This window comes from Manis pentadactyla, chromosome 9, assembly GCF_030020395.1.
Source record: "Manis pentadactyla isolate mManPen7 chromosome 9, mManPen7.hap1, whole genome shotgun sequence".
NCBI lineage: Eukaryota > Metazoa > Chordata > Mammalia > Pholidota > Manidae > Manis > Manis pentadactyla.
The window spans coordinates 68,892,011-68,908,661 of NC_080027.1; the positions used below are offsets into that span (position 1 = coordinate 68,892,011).

General features: G+C 34.3%; 1 protein-coding gene across 3 annotated transcripts in view; it reads left to right on the top strand.

The window, feature by feature from the left end:
- Nucleotides 1–16,651, top strand: part of METTL15 (methyltransferase 15, mitochondrial 12S rRNA N4-cytidine) — a 209,103-nt gene that overhangs the window by 84,384 nt on the left and 108,068 nt on the right. The window lies entirely within an intron of this gene.

Below are 16,651 nucleotides of genomic sequence, written 5' to 3' on the forward strand. Positions count from 1 at the left end.
TTATTGGTATCATTAATATACAATTACATGAGCAACATTGTGGTTACTAGATTTCCCCCATTATCAAGTCCCACCCACACAGTCCATTACAGTCACTGTCCATCATCGTAGTAAGGTGCTATAGAATCACTACTTGTCTTCTCTGTGCTATACTGCCTTCCCTGTGCCCCACCACCCAACATAATGTGGGCCAATCACAATGCCCCTTTTTGCCCTTATCCCTCCCTTCCCACCCATCCTCCCCAGTCCCTTTCCCTTTGGTAACTGTTAGTCCATTATTGGGTTCTGTGAGTCTGCTGCTGTTTTGTTCCTTCAGTTTTTCCTTTGTTCTTATACTCTACACATGAATGAATCATTTGATACTTGTCTTTCTCTGCCTGGCTTATTTCACTGAGCATAATACCCTCTAGCTCCATCCATGTTGTTGCAAATCATAGGGTTTATTTTCTTTTTATGGCTGAATAATATTCCATTGTGTATATGTGCCACATCTTCTTTATCCATTCATCTATTGATGGACACTGAGGTTGCTTCCATTTTTTGGCTCTTGTAAATAGTGCTGTGATAAAATAGTGTGCATATATCTTTTTGAAACTGGGCTACTGCATTGTTAGGGTAAATTCCTAGGAGTGGAATTCCTGGGTCAAATTGTATTTCTATTGTGAGTTTTTTGAGGAACCTCCATACTGCTTTCCACATTGCTTGAACTATTTTACATTCTCTCCAGCAGTGTAGGAGGGTTCCCCTTTCTCCACATCCTTGCCAACATTTGTTGTTGTTTGTCTTTTGGATGGTGGCCATCCTAACTGGTGTGAGGGGATATCTCATTGTGGTTTTAATTTGCATTTCTCTGATGATTAACGATGTGGAGCATCTTTTCATGTGCCTGTTGGCCATCTGAATTTCTTCTCTGGAGAAGTGTCTGTTCATATCGTTACCCCAGTTTTTAATTGGATTATTTGATTTTTGTTTGTTGAGGTTTGTGAGCTCTTTGTATATTTTGGATGTCAACCCCTTATCGGATATGTCATTTATGAATATGTTTTCCCATACTGTACAATGCCTTTCTGTTCTACTGATGGTTTCCTTTGCTGTACAGAAGCTTTTTAGTTTAATATAGTCCCACTTGTTCATTTTTGATTTTGTTTCCCTTGCCCATGGAGATATGTTCATGAAGAAGTTGCTCATGTTTATATTCAAGAGAGTTTTGCTTTTATTTTCTTCTAAGAGTTTTATGGTTTCATGACTTACATTCATGTCTTTGATCCATTTTGAGTTTACTTTTGTACATGGAGTTAAACAGTGATCCAGTTTCATTCTCTTACATGTAGCTGTCCAGTTTTGCCAAAACCAGTTGTTGAAAAGGCTGTCATTTCCCCATTGTATATCCATGGCTCCTTTATCATATATTAATTGATGAAATATGCTTAGGTTAATATCTGGACTCTCTTTTCTGTTCCACTGGTCTGTGGGTCTGTTCTTGTGCCAGTACCAATTGTCTTGATTACTGTGGCTTTGTAGTAGAGCTTGAAGTTGGGAAGTGAGATCCCCCCTGCATTATTCTTCCTTCTCAGGGTTGCTTTGGCTATTTGGGGTCTTTTGTGGTTCCATATGAATTTTAGAACTATTTGTTCCAGTTCATTTAAGAATGCTGTCAGTATTTTGATAGGGATTGCATTGAATCTGTAGATTGCTTTAGGCAGGATGGCCAGTTTGAAAATATAATTCTTCCTACCCAAGAGCATTGGATGATTTCCATTTATTAGTGTCCTCTTTAATTTCTCTTAAGAGTGTCTTGTAGTTTTCAGAGTATAGGTCTTTCACTTCCTTGGTTAGGTTTATTCCTAGATATATTATTCTATTTGATGCAATTGTGAATGGAATTATTTTCCTGATTTCTCTTTCTGCTAGTTCATTGTTAGTGTATAGGAAAGCCACAGATTTCTGTGTATTAATTTTGTATCCTGCAACATTGCTGAATTCAGATATTAGTTTTAATAATTTTGGAGTGGATTCTTTAGGGTTTTTTATGTATAATATCATGTCATCTGCAAACAGTGACAGTTTGACTTCTGCCTTTTATTTCATTGTGTTGCTGATTGCTGTGGCTAGGACCTCCAGTACGATATTGAACAAAAGTGGGAGAGTGGGAATCCTTGCCTTCTTCCCAATCTTAGAGGAAAAGCTTTCAGCTTTAGGCTGTTAAGTATGATGTTGACTGTGGGTTTGTCATACATGGCCTTTATTATGTTAAGGTACTGCCCTCTATACCTATTTTGTTGAGAGTTTTTATCATGAATGGATGTTGAATTTTGCCAAATGCTTTTTCAGCATCTATGGAGATGATCATGTGGTTTTTGTCCTTCTTTTTGTTGATGTGGTGAATGGTGTTGATGGATTTTCAAATGTTGTACCATCCTTGCATCCTGGGATGAATCCCACTTGATCATGGTGAATGGTCCTCTTGGTGTATTTTTGAATTCGGTTTGCTAATATTTTGTTGAGTATTTCTGCGTCTATGTTATCAGGGATATTGGTCTGTAATTTTCTTTTTTGTGTGGTGTCTTTGCCTGGTTTTGGTATTAGAGTGATGCTGGCTTCATAGAATGAGTTTGGAAATATTCCCTTCTCTTCTGTTTTTTTGGAAAACTTTAAGGAGAATTGGTATTATGTCTTATCTAAATGTCTGAGAAAATTCAGCAGTGAATCCATCTGATCTTGACGTTTTATTCTTGAATGGTTTTTTGATTACCAATTCAATTTCATTGCTAGTAATTGGTCTGTTTAGATTTTCTGTTTCTTCCTGGGTCCATCTTGGAAGATTGTATTTTTCTAGAAAGTTGTCCATTTCTTCTAGGTTATCCAGTTTGTTAGCATATAGATTTTCATAGTATTCTCTAATAATTCTTTGTATTTCTGTGGTGTCCCTCATGATTTTTCCTTTTTCATTTCTGAATCTGTTAATGTGTATAGATTCTTTTTTTCTTGATAAGTCTGGCTAGGGGTTTTATCTACTTTGTTTATTTTCTCAAAGAACAAGTCCTTGGTTTCATTTATTTTTTCCTATTGTTTCATTCTTCTCAATTTTATTTATTTCTTCTCTGATCTTTATTATGTCCCTCCTTCTGCTGACTTTGGGCCTCATTTGTTCTTTTTCCAATTTCAATAATTGTGAATTTAGGCTATTCATTTGGGTTTGTTCTTCTTTCTTTAAATAGGCCTGGATTGCTATATACTTTCCTCTTAGAACTGCCTTTGCTGTGTCCCACAGAAATTGGGGCATTGTGCTGTTGTTTTCATTTGTCTCTGTATATCGCATGATCTCTGTTTTAATTTGGTCATTGATCCATTGATTATTTAGGAGCAACTTATAAATTGAGCTTCCATGCGTTTGTGAACCTTTTTGTTTTCTCTGTACAATTTATTTCTAGTTTTATACCTTTGCAATCTGAGAAGTTAGTTGCTATCCTTTCAATCTTTATGAATTTACTGAGGCTCTTTTTGTGGCTTAGTATGTGGTCTATTCTGGAAAATGTTCCATGTGTACTTGAGAAGAATATGTATCCTGCTGCTTTTAGGTGTAGAGTTCTGTACATGTCTGTTAGGTCCATCTGTTCTAATGTGTTGTTCAGTGCCTCTGTATCCTTACTTATTTTGTGTCTGGTGATCTGTCCTTTGGAGTGAGTGGTGTGTTGAAGTCTCCTAAAATGAGTGCCTTGCATTCTATTTCCTCCTTTAATTCTGTTAGTATTTGTTTCACATATGTAGGTGCTCCTCTGTTGGGTGCATAGATTTTTATAACGGTTATATCCTCTTGTTGGACTGACCCCTTTATCATTGGGTATTGTCTTTCTTTGTCTCTTGTTACTTCCTTTGTTTTGAAGTCTATTTTGTCTGATACAAGTACTGCAACACCTGCTTTTTTCTTCCTATTGTTTGCATGAAATATCTTTTTCCATCCCATCACTTTTAGTCTCTGTATGTCTTTGGATTTGACATGAGTCTCTTGTAGGCAGCATATAGATGGGTCTCGCTTTTTTATACATTCTTTTACTCTGTGTCTTTTGATTGGTGCATTCAGTCCCTTTACATTTAGGGTGATTATCGATAGATATGTACTTATTTCTATTGTATGCTTTGGATTCGTGTTTACCAAAGGTTCAAGGGCAGCTTCTTTACTATCTAACCATCTAACTTAACTTACTTATTGCACTATTACAAACACAGTCTTATGATTCTTTATTTCTCTCCCATCTTTTTCTTCCTCCTCTACTCTTTATATGTTAGATATTTTTTTCAGTACTCTTTTTGTTTCCCTTGACTGATTTTTTGGATAGCTGATTTTATTTTGCATTTTGTTAGTATTTGGTTAGTCTTTCTTTGCTGTGGTTTTATTTTCTCCGGTGACAGCTATTTAGCCTTAGGCATACTTCCATTTAGAGCAGTCCCTTTAAAATACAGTGTAGAGATGGTTTGTGGGAGGTAAATTCTCTCAACTTTTGCCTATCTGGGAATTATTTAATCCCTCCTTCAAATTTAAATGATAATCTTGCTGGATACAGTATTCTTGGTTCAAGACCCTTCTGTCTCATTGCATTGCCATTCCCTTCTGACCTATAAGTTTTCTGCTGAGAAGTCTGATGATAGCTTGATGGATTTTCCTTGGTAGGTGATCTTTTTTCTGTCTCAGGCTGCTTTTAATATTCTGTCCTGTCTTTGAACTTTTCCATTTTAATTATTATATATCTCAGTGTTGTCCTCCTTGGGTCCTTTGTGTTGGGAGATCTGTGGACTTCCATGGTCTGAGAGACTGTTTCCTTCCCCAGATTGAGGAAGTTTTCAGCAATTATTCCTTTAAAGACACTTTCTATCCCTTTTTCTCACTCTTCTTCTTCTAGTAACCCAATAATGTGAATGTTGTTCCTTTTGGATTGGTCACACAGTTCTCTTATTGTTCTTTCATTCCTAGAGATCCTTTTATCTCTCTCTGCTTCAGCTTCTCTGTATTCCTGTTCTGTAATTTCTGTTCCATTAACAGTCTCTTCCACCTCATCCAGTCTGCTGTTAAATCCTTCCATTGTTTGTTTCATTTCTGTTCTTCCTCCTCAATTCATCCCTTAGCTCTTGCATATTTCTCTGTAGCTCCATCAGCACGCTTATGTCTTTCATTTTGAATTCTTTTTCAGGAAGATTGGTGATTTCAGTCTCACCAAGCCCCTCTCTTTGGTGTTTGGGGGATTTTGGACTGAACAAGGTTCTTCTGCCTTTTCGTGGTGATGTGATTGGTTGCTGGCAAGTAGCACATGTGTCAGCTGGGAGAACAAAGTCCCTTTCCACTTGCCGGTCACCCTGCCTTTCTCCCCTGTCTGTGCCAGCTAACTGCACATAGGGAGCAGCCTCTGGGTTAATCCCCCTTAGCTGTGGGCAGGGCGGCCTTCGAGAAGGCCTAGGGCAATGACCAGGGTCGCCTGTAAGCAGCGCATGTTCTGCTGCAAGAGCAAAGCCCCTCTGTGCCTCCCAGTCTCCGTGCCCATCTTCTCTGTCTGTGCTGGCCAACTGCATGCAGAGAGCAGCCTCTGGGTTAATTCCCTGAGCTGCTGTGGGGAGGGCAGTCCTTGGGATGGCCTAGGACACAGGCGGGGGTCGCAGGTGAGCAGCACATATTGTGCCATTAGAACAAAGCCCCTTTGCATTTCCCAGACCCTGTGCCAGTCTCTGCTGTCTGTGCTGGTCAACCGCGCACAGGGTGCAGCCTCTGGGTCTGGGCCGTTTAGCTGCACACAGGGAGAATTCTCTGTGTTAGAGTGTGTGGTTATCGTAGGCGGGGCTCCTGCCTGGCTATTCTGCAGCAATGGCGGGTCAGCCGGTTTGCTTGCAGTGTCGGTGTGGGGGGGGAAGAACGGCAGGCTGCTTTTCTCAATGAGGGGCTTCAGAACTGCCTTGCCACCCAGCTGGTTAGGGCGTCTGAAGTTCCTTAAAGTTCCCAGCTTGCTGGGCTGAGTATGCCAGGATGATTTTAAGCCCTTGTTCCTTTAAGACTTTAAAAGTGCCTGCTTTTCTTTTGTCCCAGGGCAGCCGGCTATGGGATCCTGTTCGCAGTGTTAGTCTCAGACTTTGCTTTTCCACTTATCTAATATCTGGAACACCATGCAATGTGTGTTGGTCTCTCAGGGCAGATTACTAGGGCTGGTTATTTATCAGTCCTGTGCTTCCACTACCTTCTGCACCCTGATTCTTTTCCTCCAGCCATTAGCTGTGGTGTGGGTAGTGGTTGGGTCCCACCAGGTCACGGCTGTGTATTCTACCCTTTTCCGTGAGATGTTGGGTTCTCACAGATATAGCCTGGCTCATGTACTGTATCTTCTGGTCACTCTTTTAGGAATAGTTGTATTTGTTGTATTTTCAAAGTATATATGGTTTTGGGAGGAGATTTCCACCACCCTACTCATACCACCATCATCTTAGGAATCACCTCCATGAATTATATTTTGATAAATAACCCATAGTTTAAAAAATAATTTATAATTAGTTTTATGAGTTACAGTTTCCAAGAATTTAGTGGACTAAATAAGTGTAAGAGAATTCTGCAGAATTCATGATGGTTACGTACATCAACATAATGCAGTTCTCTCTGAATTTTTTTTTGAAATTCACAAGTAAATTTAAAGCAGTATATCCCTCAGTCAGAATTATTGATCTTTCACTGTAGAACTCTGAAAATATAAAATATTATCTTTATGAGTGCTGAAACCATCTTCCTTTAGAGAAATTTTTTAATTTATTTAGTTATGTCCATATGCTCTGTTTTTTAAAAGCTGTCAGCCTGAAAAGGAAAAATATCTTGGAGCTGACTTTCTGCAAATACATAAAGGACTATTTTTAGGAATGGGGAGTTACTCTATTCTCTTATGTTCCAGAGACTGAAATCAAGAAAATAGTTGAGGATTTCAGAGGTAAATTTTGACTTGATGTAAACTTGAGTTTTTACTAGTTATAACTATCCAACAGCAAAAAGGTCTCTGTGGTGAAATAGTGTAAGTATGACCTTAGGAAAGTTTAATCACAGATTAAGGTTTGAAAGTTGAGTTATGAATCTAGATAGTCTTTTTCGATATCTGTCAGTTCCCAAACTCTTTGAAAATCTATGAATGTGATTAATTCTCCCAGTAAAAGTGTAAATAAATATATTTAGATTTTTGTTTGTAAAACCACGGGGTTTATAGAGTCCCTGAAATCCATTTGATCCCAGGTTATTTTCTTCTAAGAAAAATATGAGAATGTGGTTTAATGACATTGTTCTAACTTTTCATTTTTTTTAAATCTTCCTGTTATTCTGTAATGTGATTTAGATGCACCTTCTTTAAGATCTTGTACTAGGGCATTCAAGTTGGTGAAACATCTTACAAGTTCACTTAATTATGACCTGAACATTAATAGAATGAGTGTAGATCTCCATTTCTTTGATATTTCACTATCATAGAAAAAGTGAATTTTCTTAGATAGTCTTGTTTCTAAAGACACTGATTCCTAGTCCAGTTGTTCTAAGGTCTCTTTATTTCTTCATACACCTTACTTTCTCAAATAGAGCTTTAAAAGTTTATCAGTTTTATCAGGTATAATTTTTTACTTAACAGGAATCTTGAGTTTCTGTATTCTTTCTTCAGTTTACAGATGTGGAAACTATTAGCTAGACAGATTAAATGATTTGCTGAAAGGCATAACTGACTTACTAGAGACAGAGTTTGTACATGTATTCTTACTGCCACCTAATAATCTCATTTTATTAAATTATGCTATCTTCTCTCAAATTCTATTGAAACTTTTTTAGTACACTGACAAAATAATTCTTTGCCAAAGGTAATAAAATATAATATAAATCAAAATAAAGCAGGAAGGAGTTAATACAGATAAATACTGGAATCAATGAAATTGAAAAGGAGAAAGGAGGAAGAAATCCCAAGTGATAATTCTTTGAAAATAGCAAAATGCCTTTTAAGTCTGATAGTGAAAGGAAAAAGTTAGCAAAAATGTTATTAAGACTGATAGTATAGACAAACCATAGATACAAGATAAGTTAATCATGTGATAATACAACCCCAATCCGTGATGTAATGATGTCCTAGAAAAATACAAATTATTAAAATGGCTCGGTAATTATAAAAGTTGAATAAGTCATCACCATAAAAGAGGTTAGAAGGGTATGTGAAGTACATAGAGAAAGTACCATGACCAGATTTGCAGTTGTTATTTAGCTATTAAAAAATAGGAAAAAGCATTGCTTCTTACACTATTCTGACTATGGTAAATATGAAAACCTCTTTCAGTTCATTTTATATTGAATCCAGCATAGTTTTAATACCCAATCCTGCTACAAAGAGTACAAAAGTAAAAGAGAAAAGTCCACAATCTCATTGAAGTATATAAATGCAAAATTTAAAAGGAAATACTAGTATATCTAATTCAAATATCATTTAATTAAAAGAATAATCCTTGGCCTAATAGGGTTTATTTCAGAAATACAGGGATGGCTCCATATCAGAGAGTCAATCATAATAGGTTAAGCATGACCAGAATTAGCTAGCTATTCTTATTAAAATTTCTAGTTAAACAAGAATATAAGCAAATTACTTAAATATTAAATGCCCTGTTAACCAAGGACAAACAGAAATTATTTTCCCAAAAGGTGAAATACTGTAAGAATCTAAGTTAAAATTAGGATGTAAATATGTATGAACTTGTATAAGCAGTTTAATCAATATTTTGATTAATAGTCTGGCAGATGTAATTAAGAAACTAAAGAAAGATTGAAATATTTTCTTTCTAATAATGATTTGACTGAATACTTAAAAGCCAAAAGATGTTGTAAAATTAAGAAGATGATAAGATGGTTAGATAAAAATGTAAATCTAGTAAGTAAATACCTAGAAAGGGAAACAGGGAAAAAAAAATTCTATTCTCAAAAGTACCTGAAACTACATAAAATACAGTTCCAATTTTTTTAAAAAAAGATATAATTTTATTGAAGGACATATAAAATATGAACAGAAAACAATTTGTGGTAGAACAAATTAATATTATTAAAAAAGTCAGCTTCCCAAAAGTCATATATGCATTTAATGTACTTTCAGGTAATATCTTAAATGCTTTCACCTTAGCTGAATTAGTTTGTTTTTTGTTTTGGATAATATGATCTTTAAGTATGTATGGGAGAAAAAGTGACAAGATCTTTTGGGGGGAAAAAAGTGAGAGAAAACTTGCAATACCAGATATCATCAGATCATATTATAAAATCACTATAGTGAAATCAATGATATTGGCATAAGAATAGGCAAATAGATTAGTGGAGGAGAGAATCCAGCTATAGATTTCCCTATATGAGAATTTAATAGAAAGACAAAGGTATTTTAATTCTTTGAAAAAATAGTACATTGTTAAATAAATGGTGTTGGTACAGTGCCTATCAGAGTTGGAGAAAAGAAAACCCCTATTTTAAATCAGATTTAAAAATAACTTTCAGATAAAGTTAAAATTGAAAAGTCATTTAAGAAAATTGAAGTGATTTTGCATACAATCTAAGGGTAAAAACTTTCTTAAGGTTAAAAATCATAAATCTATAAAATATAAAAATAAGAATATCTCTAAATTTTTTAAATATATGACAAAAAAGTATGGTAATATTTTCAAACAGTTAATTTAGAAATGAAATATTACTAACATAGAGGATAGGAAAAAGATTGATATTGTAGATGGGGAAAAATATCTTCCTCTATGCTTCTAAGTTCTCAGCTGGGACAGATTAACAAGAGAAAAGCATATTAGTTTATTTAATATAAATTTTATGTGGTACAGGGGCCTTCATAAGGAAATAAAGACCTGAAGACATGGTTAAACCTGAGCATTTTTATATTAGATTTGATGAAGAGTGGAAATATGATAGGACAAAGGTTATGAGCCAAGTGTAATAAGCTTTGGGAAACCTAGCAAGCTCCATTCATTCAGATTCCTTTCATTCCTTCATCTCCTCTGTATATAAGTGAGGGCATTTTTCCTCTGGGTATCAGTGAGGGCATCTCTCATATGAGGATCTTATCACCTGATTCACGGGAAGGTCAGAAAGTTCTCCCTGCATCTGCCATTTCTCAAATTCCTTTCAGTTTAAAATATTCAATATACCAAGGTGCCATATTTTGCAGTACTATGTCCTGAGCCCCATCAATATTTATCATATTGGAAGGTTTCTTTCAAAACTGATAAGGCAACAAAATCCAATTTGATAAATGGGCGGAGGACACAGAAGGGTCATTTGTAGAAGATTTAGGTGTGAAAAAATGCTCACCATCAGTAGCAGTGATGAGGAAAAAGAAATTAAAATAGTAATGTTGCAATACTTTACAATTATCAGATTGGCGAGGTGTAACAATTTTGAAAGTGAGGATATGCCAAACAGGATACTCATCCATTTTTCATGGGCATCTGTTAATATTAAAAAATTGTATAACTTGTTTAGACTCTATCCCGTCTAAATGAAAGAATCAATATCTAAGGAAACATATCCTTAGACGTGTTACAACTATATATGCGTTATTCGTGTATATAATCATGGAGAACTTGAGAAGGAGGAATTCATCTTGGAGGAAGGTGTGGAGAAAAGGAAAACAATGGGAGGATACCCAAGATGGTATGATGGTATCTCTGCATATGTATGTAAAGTAGAAAATGAAAGCAGTGCTATATATATATATTATTTATGAATACCTACATATGTAGTTACAGTATAAAAATATACATGAGAAAGCAAAACACAAATTCAGGCTAGAGATTATTTCTGGGGATAATCGATGGATGGTTGGATGGTTGGTTGAAGGATGGACAGATTATATAGATTATCTTAAAATACATATGTAATTATAACTTATAGTAAAGGACTCAATAAAGGAAACATTTTGCTTCAGTGTGAACATTTTTTGAATAGAGCAATTTCATTCATTCACTCACTCATTCATTCATTTATTTATTTATTTTGCTGTTGTCAAATAGGAGCTTATGCTTCTCCTGAAAAATCCCAGGTTCTTATACTCTGTCAAAACTAAGTCAAAAATAGAAACTAACATTTTCACAGAAAACCAGGCAATTCATAGAAGGCTGAATTTAGTCTAACCCATATTAGCTCTTTTAGGCAAGATGACATGTCACATCACATGTTGTGTAACAGCTGAAACTTTTCCCCAGTACCTCTGAAGACTGTACAAAAGGAAACACATTTAAATTGGAGCAGGGATGTTGGATGACTTTTACCACAATGGAAGATGGATGTTAAAAGAGAATTTTAAAAAAATAATTTGGGGATAATTTATGTTCCAAGTAGTGAATCTAGAGAATATAGATGAGTATAAAGAAAAAAATGAAAGTCATAATTGATTCCATCGTTTGACTATAATTTTAAGCAGATTATAAAAATATAATAAGCTGTTACTTTTCAACAGTTTATAAAGATAGATATGCTCATTGGGGTAAATTGTAACATACAGAATAAATATAAAGAAAAAAATTAAACTCATTTATACTTCCATTTCCTTAATCAGTAGTATGATTTTGTGTATGTCATTCCATCCTTTTAATTGTCAGTATTTCATTATGTTGTATGTACTATTTCTTATTTGAACTTTCTTGGGTATTTTTGCTTTTATACTTCTAAAATGTTAGAATACTTTGGGCAAATACTTTTAAAAAAACCATATTGTTCAATTGTATTAAATACATAATTAATTTAGAAAGAATTGACATCTTTATTCTGCAGCCCAATCCAGAAGCATGATATGTGTTTTCATTTATTACAGTATTTTGTGGATGTCATTAATATTTTTCTTAATTAAAGTTATAAATACAGAAAAGTATTGAGAAGAAAATAAAAATAATCCCACCACCGGTATTAACAATTTGATATATTTCTATCTACTCATTTTTCATTCATATATGCGTACATATATATTTTACCAGTTTTGATTCCACTTCTACATTATCAGCACATTCATATTCTATTAAGCTATCTTAAGGAGTAATTTTATTGGTAGTAGATTTTAAGCTATCTTAAAGAGTAATTTTATTGGTAGTAGAGTATTTCCTTCATGTAATGATAATTTATTAGAATTTTAACTCTAATATAGTCTTATCCATGACCCTATTACTGCTATTTTAAATCTTTCTATGCTGTATTATTTTAGGTGTTCCTATGAACAACAAATACCAGATGTACTTTGTCTAAACAAATCTGAGTATGTTTTTTGTGAAAGAGTAATTAAATCAGGATATGCTTGCTGTATATGTCATCTTGTTTTATATTTTCTATTTCTGTGTTCTATCGAAATTTTCTTTGGCTTTTAAAATTTCTTTTGTCCAATATACATGTATATATATTTCACTTTTCCTTTTCTATAGTGAGGTTGATGACATACTTTTTATTTTTTAACTTACTACTGGTTGATGTTAGTATTTTTTAAGATTAAAAATAAACATTTTAAGTATGTAGAATAAAATAATATTTATTGATTAATCACCCCATATAAGGTGAGAAATTAAATTCTCATTTTTATTTTCTTTTCCTTTTCCATCCAACTTCTTGGCTTTTAAAATATTAACTTGGATTTTAAATATTAATATTTACTATTATTATAATTATTAGCTAGCATTTGTGTTGTTTGGCAGTCATATCTAAAATAATTATTTATACTTAGTCCATTTAATTTGTTGTAGTGTACCCCTCTAGACTTTTTATAATAACACAGGTCCCATTTTGGGTCATTCAAATGGGGTTCATGTCTCAGTCAATTGATAACATCTTTAAGTCTTACCTCTCTACCTTTGTCTACCTGAGACTGTGTTACTCATGCTTTCTTATATGGTCAATAGCTTGATTTATTATAGCATTTGTAATTTTATAGATATTTTTTTTTCTGACATAATGTGGAAAAGTCTGAGGTCAACCCAGTTTATTTTTTCCTTTCCTAGGTAATTTGTTTCTCATTACTTCTTCTTGCCACCAGGTTAGATGCTTGCTAAGTGTATTTCTTTGAATATTTTTAATACCCATAAATTTCACAACAAATATTACTAATTGATCTCTTTTCATTAATTATGTACATTGTGAACAATTTTGGCCTATGGATCAGGTCTTTTCTCTACAAATAAGTTTTCATGTTAGTTAGTCCCTACTCTTTTTTCTATTTTCTGACCTATGATAACTTACAATCTTTTGGTTGGAGTTTTATCTCTTCCATATGTCCTTTATTTCTTCTCTTAGTGTTTTCTGCTACTTTTTCTTTGCCTTAGTATTCTGGGAAATCTCTTCAAGGTTATTCTATGTGTTAACAGATTTGGTTTTCTACTGTGTTGTGCCTCTTGCTCAAGTTTTAATTTAGCTATTGGAAGTTATCATTCTGTGTAACTTTATATATTTTGTTAACCTGTTATTTTCTAGCAGTTCTCTTTTATTTCCTGTTTGTTCTGTTGTCTCATTTTTATGTTTCATTTCATTGTCAGCAGACCTTTCTTGAAATTTATGGAATTCAAAGTATATGCATTTAAAAATTTTCTTTAATAAGTCCTTTTCAAAAATATGCTTTTGCTCTGTATTTTGAGTACAGAGTTCTCCTATTGTCTTCCAGGAATATTTTCATAGACCCCATCTTGGTTGTGTATTTATGTGTGTAGTTTTCACTGTTTGGATAGATTGTTCTCTGACCTGCTCACTGTTCAGTCATGTGAGACTGGAATCTTTACATCAGATTTAAGCTACAAAATTACCTGAGGCACATTGCAAAAAATTTAGCATTTGGAGTTTTTTTCTAAGATCTTCCAATAGGAGGATGGTTCTATTTTCTCGTTCTTACTGGAAAGTGCAATTCATAAAATGTATGCTCCCATAATGTATACTTCTGTAGCTCTTCCAGTCTTCCCATTCTAGAGAGATTCTTCATATCCAGGGTACATTTTGACAGCACCTATCAATTTCTGCCCTGGTGTTGTTGTATAATATGAATTGTAATCCCTAAGTACATGTAGTAGTAAGGGCATTGGTGGCTGGATATGAAGAGGTGAGGTAAAATTATCCCAATAGTCTTAGAATATTTCTCTCTACACAGTCTCAATGATTCTGTCAGGTACTCTCTTGTGTCTCTGAGGTGTTGGGTGTCAATGGAACATTCTTAACCTTTTAAACAACTGGCTCCATTGCCTTGAGTCAGGGTCCAGTTTTACCTTTGGAAGATGAGAGATTTTTCCTGTATTTTGCTGCATCCTTAAGGAACATTTTTATTAATTTATACTACTTGAAATTACATTGTTTTATTTATTTTCAGAGAATATTAAATTGGTATCAATAGCTAACCTACATCTTTTCGATTAAAGTTTACTCTATATCATTAAATTGGAGAGTTACTACTCTATTTACCCATATTATATAATCAATTCAAAATTACCCAAGTGATCTATTTTAAGTTATGTAGTCTGTTCTCTAGCACGTGAAGCTTACCATTTACCTTCTTTTCCTTTTAAGCCATCATTTCTTATTTTTTATGATATTCACACAGCAAGCCAGGGCAAAGCTAGACTGGGCCTCATGGCTTCAGGCTCACTGCTTGTGTTCTTCCTACCACAATATAATAGAATAGAATCAATTTGGTCACATTCTCTAGCAGAGCCAGGACTCACACCCAGGTGCTTTATCTCTAGGACCAGTGTAAAAAATCACATAAAGGAATATACTATCTTAAGCAGCCCTATCTACTTAAACCTTAGACCACCAGGATAAACAGCTTTGAGACACCATGTTATTAATCTTACTAACCATAGATCAGTTCTGCTGTGCACTGCCAAAATGAAAGATTTTTACAAATAAAAAAAGACAACTTGGAAAAATCGATTAGACCATTTTGAAGTATTCATGATGGTCCTGTCACTTTTCACTATTTTTGGTAAAACAAACATTACTAAGATTGGATGTTGTATTTTGTCCCACTGAATCCTATTAAGTATAACCTTTATAAGGCCCAGGGGATATAAGCCTTGCAAGATGATGTTTGGGGTGATGACAGTACTTGATTCTAGTTTATTAAACATTTAGTTCCAAGGTTTGAGAAAACATATATTAGACCAAGTAGTTTTCAGGCAGTCTGACAGTTTTAGTAATTCAAAGGGAGTTGGGACATTAAGTCCATGTCTTCACAAAGCTAATGATGTAAGCAGAACAATAATTACATAATTAATTGTCCAATTGCAATTGTGATTATGGCTAACAATGATTGTATACTATGTTTGAAGAGCACTATGTATTCTAGTCTAGAATATCTGGAAGACTGCCTGTATATGTGAATTCAAATGAGGACCTGAAGGATGAGTGACTGTTACCTAGGTGAAGTGGGAAGTTTGGTGGAGGGAGAGAGCATGTGTAGTAGTGATAACAGAATATTTAAAGATCTTGAGCAGGAAAGAGAATGTCATATTGAGGGAACTGTAAAATGAGCGAGATGAATGAATGAGAGAGAGAAAAATAGCTAGAGAGGTAAGCTAGGGCCAGATCCTACAGAGCCTTGTTAAGGATTTTGAACTTTATCTTAAAAGCAATGGAAAGGTGCCAAGTGTTTGAAACAGGGAACTGATATGACCATACTTGCATTTTTAATTATTTTAGCTGCTATATGAAAAATGGGTTGGAGGAGGGTAAAATTGGAAAGGAGTCAATGAGACTAGTTAAAATTCTAGGAATTGCCATTCTGTGTGAAAGTTATTGGTATTTGGAACTTGAAGATTTTGTTCTCCTAATCATCCTATTAAACATTAGAACTTTGGTTTAGTGCTCCCTGGATTCCCATTTTATTGGGATTCTAAAAGATTAAACTACTTAATTCCAAGCTAAAATTATGTTGCATATTTATAGGTAAAATTAAAGTTAATAGTATGTCCTTTTAAAATTTTAAAAGACCTTTCAGGAATTCTCACTCAACTGACTTGGCCAGTATAGGGAAGGACACAAAGGATAAGTAAATTGAATCCTTCTGTGTTCCTAAATGCTGCAGATTATTTGTGCTCACAGAAGACTTCTAGTAATTTACCTTTCCTTCAGAATCTTCACCTCTTGTTTTCCCTCTCTGGGGGAATGGCACTACTTGGGAAACATACATACACCCAATGGGAAATATTGGGTGAACGAACCTAGGCAGTTGTTTTATTTAACTACTTACTCAACTATTCCCTTTCCTTCACCACTTGTATGCAATGAGCAGTAAGGGTCTTTCAGTTCTACTTCAAGTTTTGGCAGTTCAACATCTAATCTCTCTTTTCCTTTTTTACCATATAGCTCTGGAGCCAAACTGCTTCTTGTTTTTTGAATCCCATTTACCATTTACTCACTGCAAAACCTCAGATAAATTATTTAACCTCTCTATTCTTGTTTCCTTATCTTTAAGATGGAGATAATAATGGTGCCTACCTCCTAGGAATGTTGTGAGGATTAGATTTAGAACACTGTTTAGTATATTCTTTTAGTGAGTCATGAAATCATTTTATTGGGGCTTGATTAGCATTTTATGGAATGGAAATGAATAGACTAGGAAATACCATAGGATATTGCATGGAGTTAACTATTGTTTTGAATGAA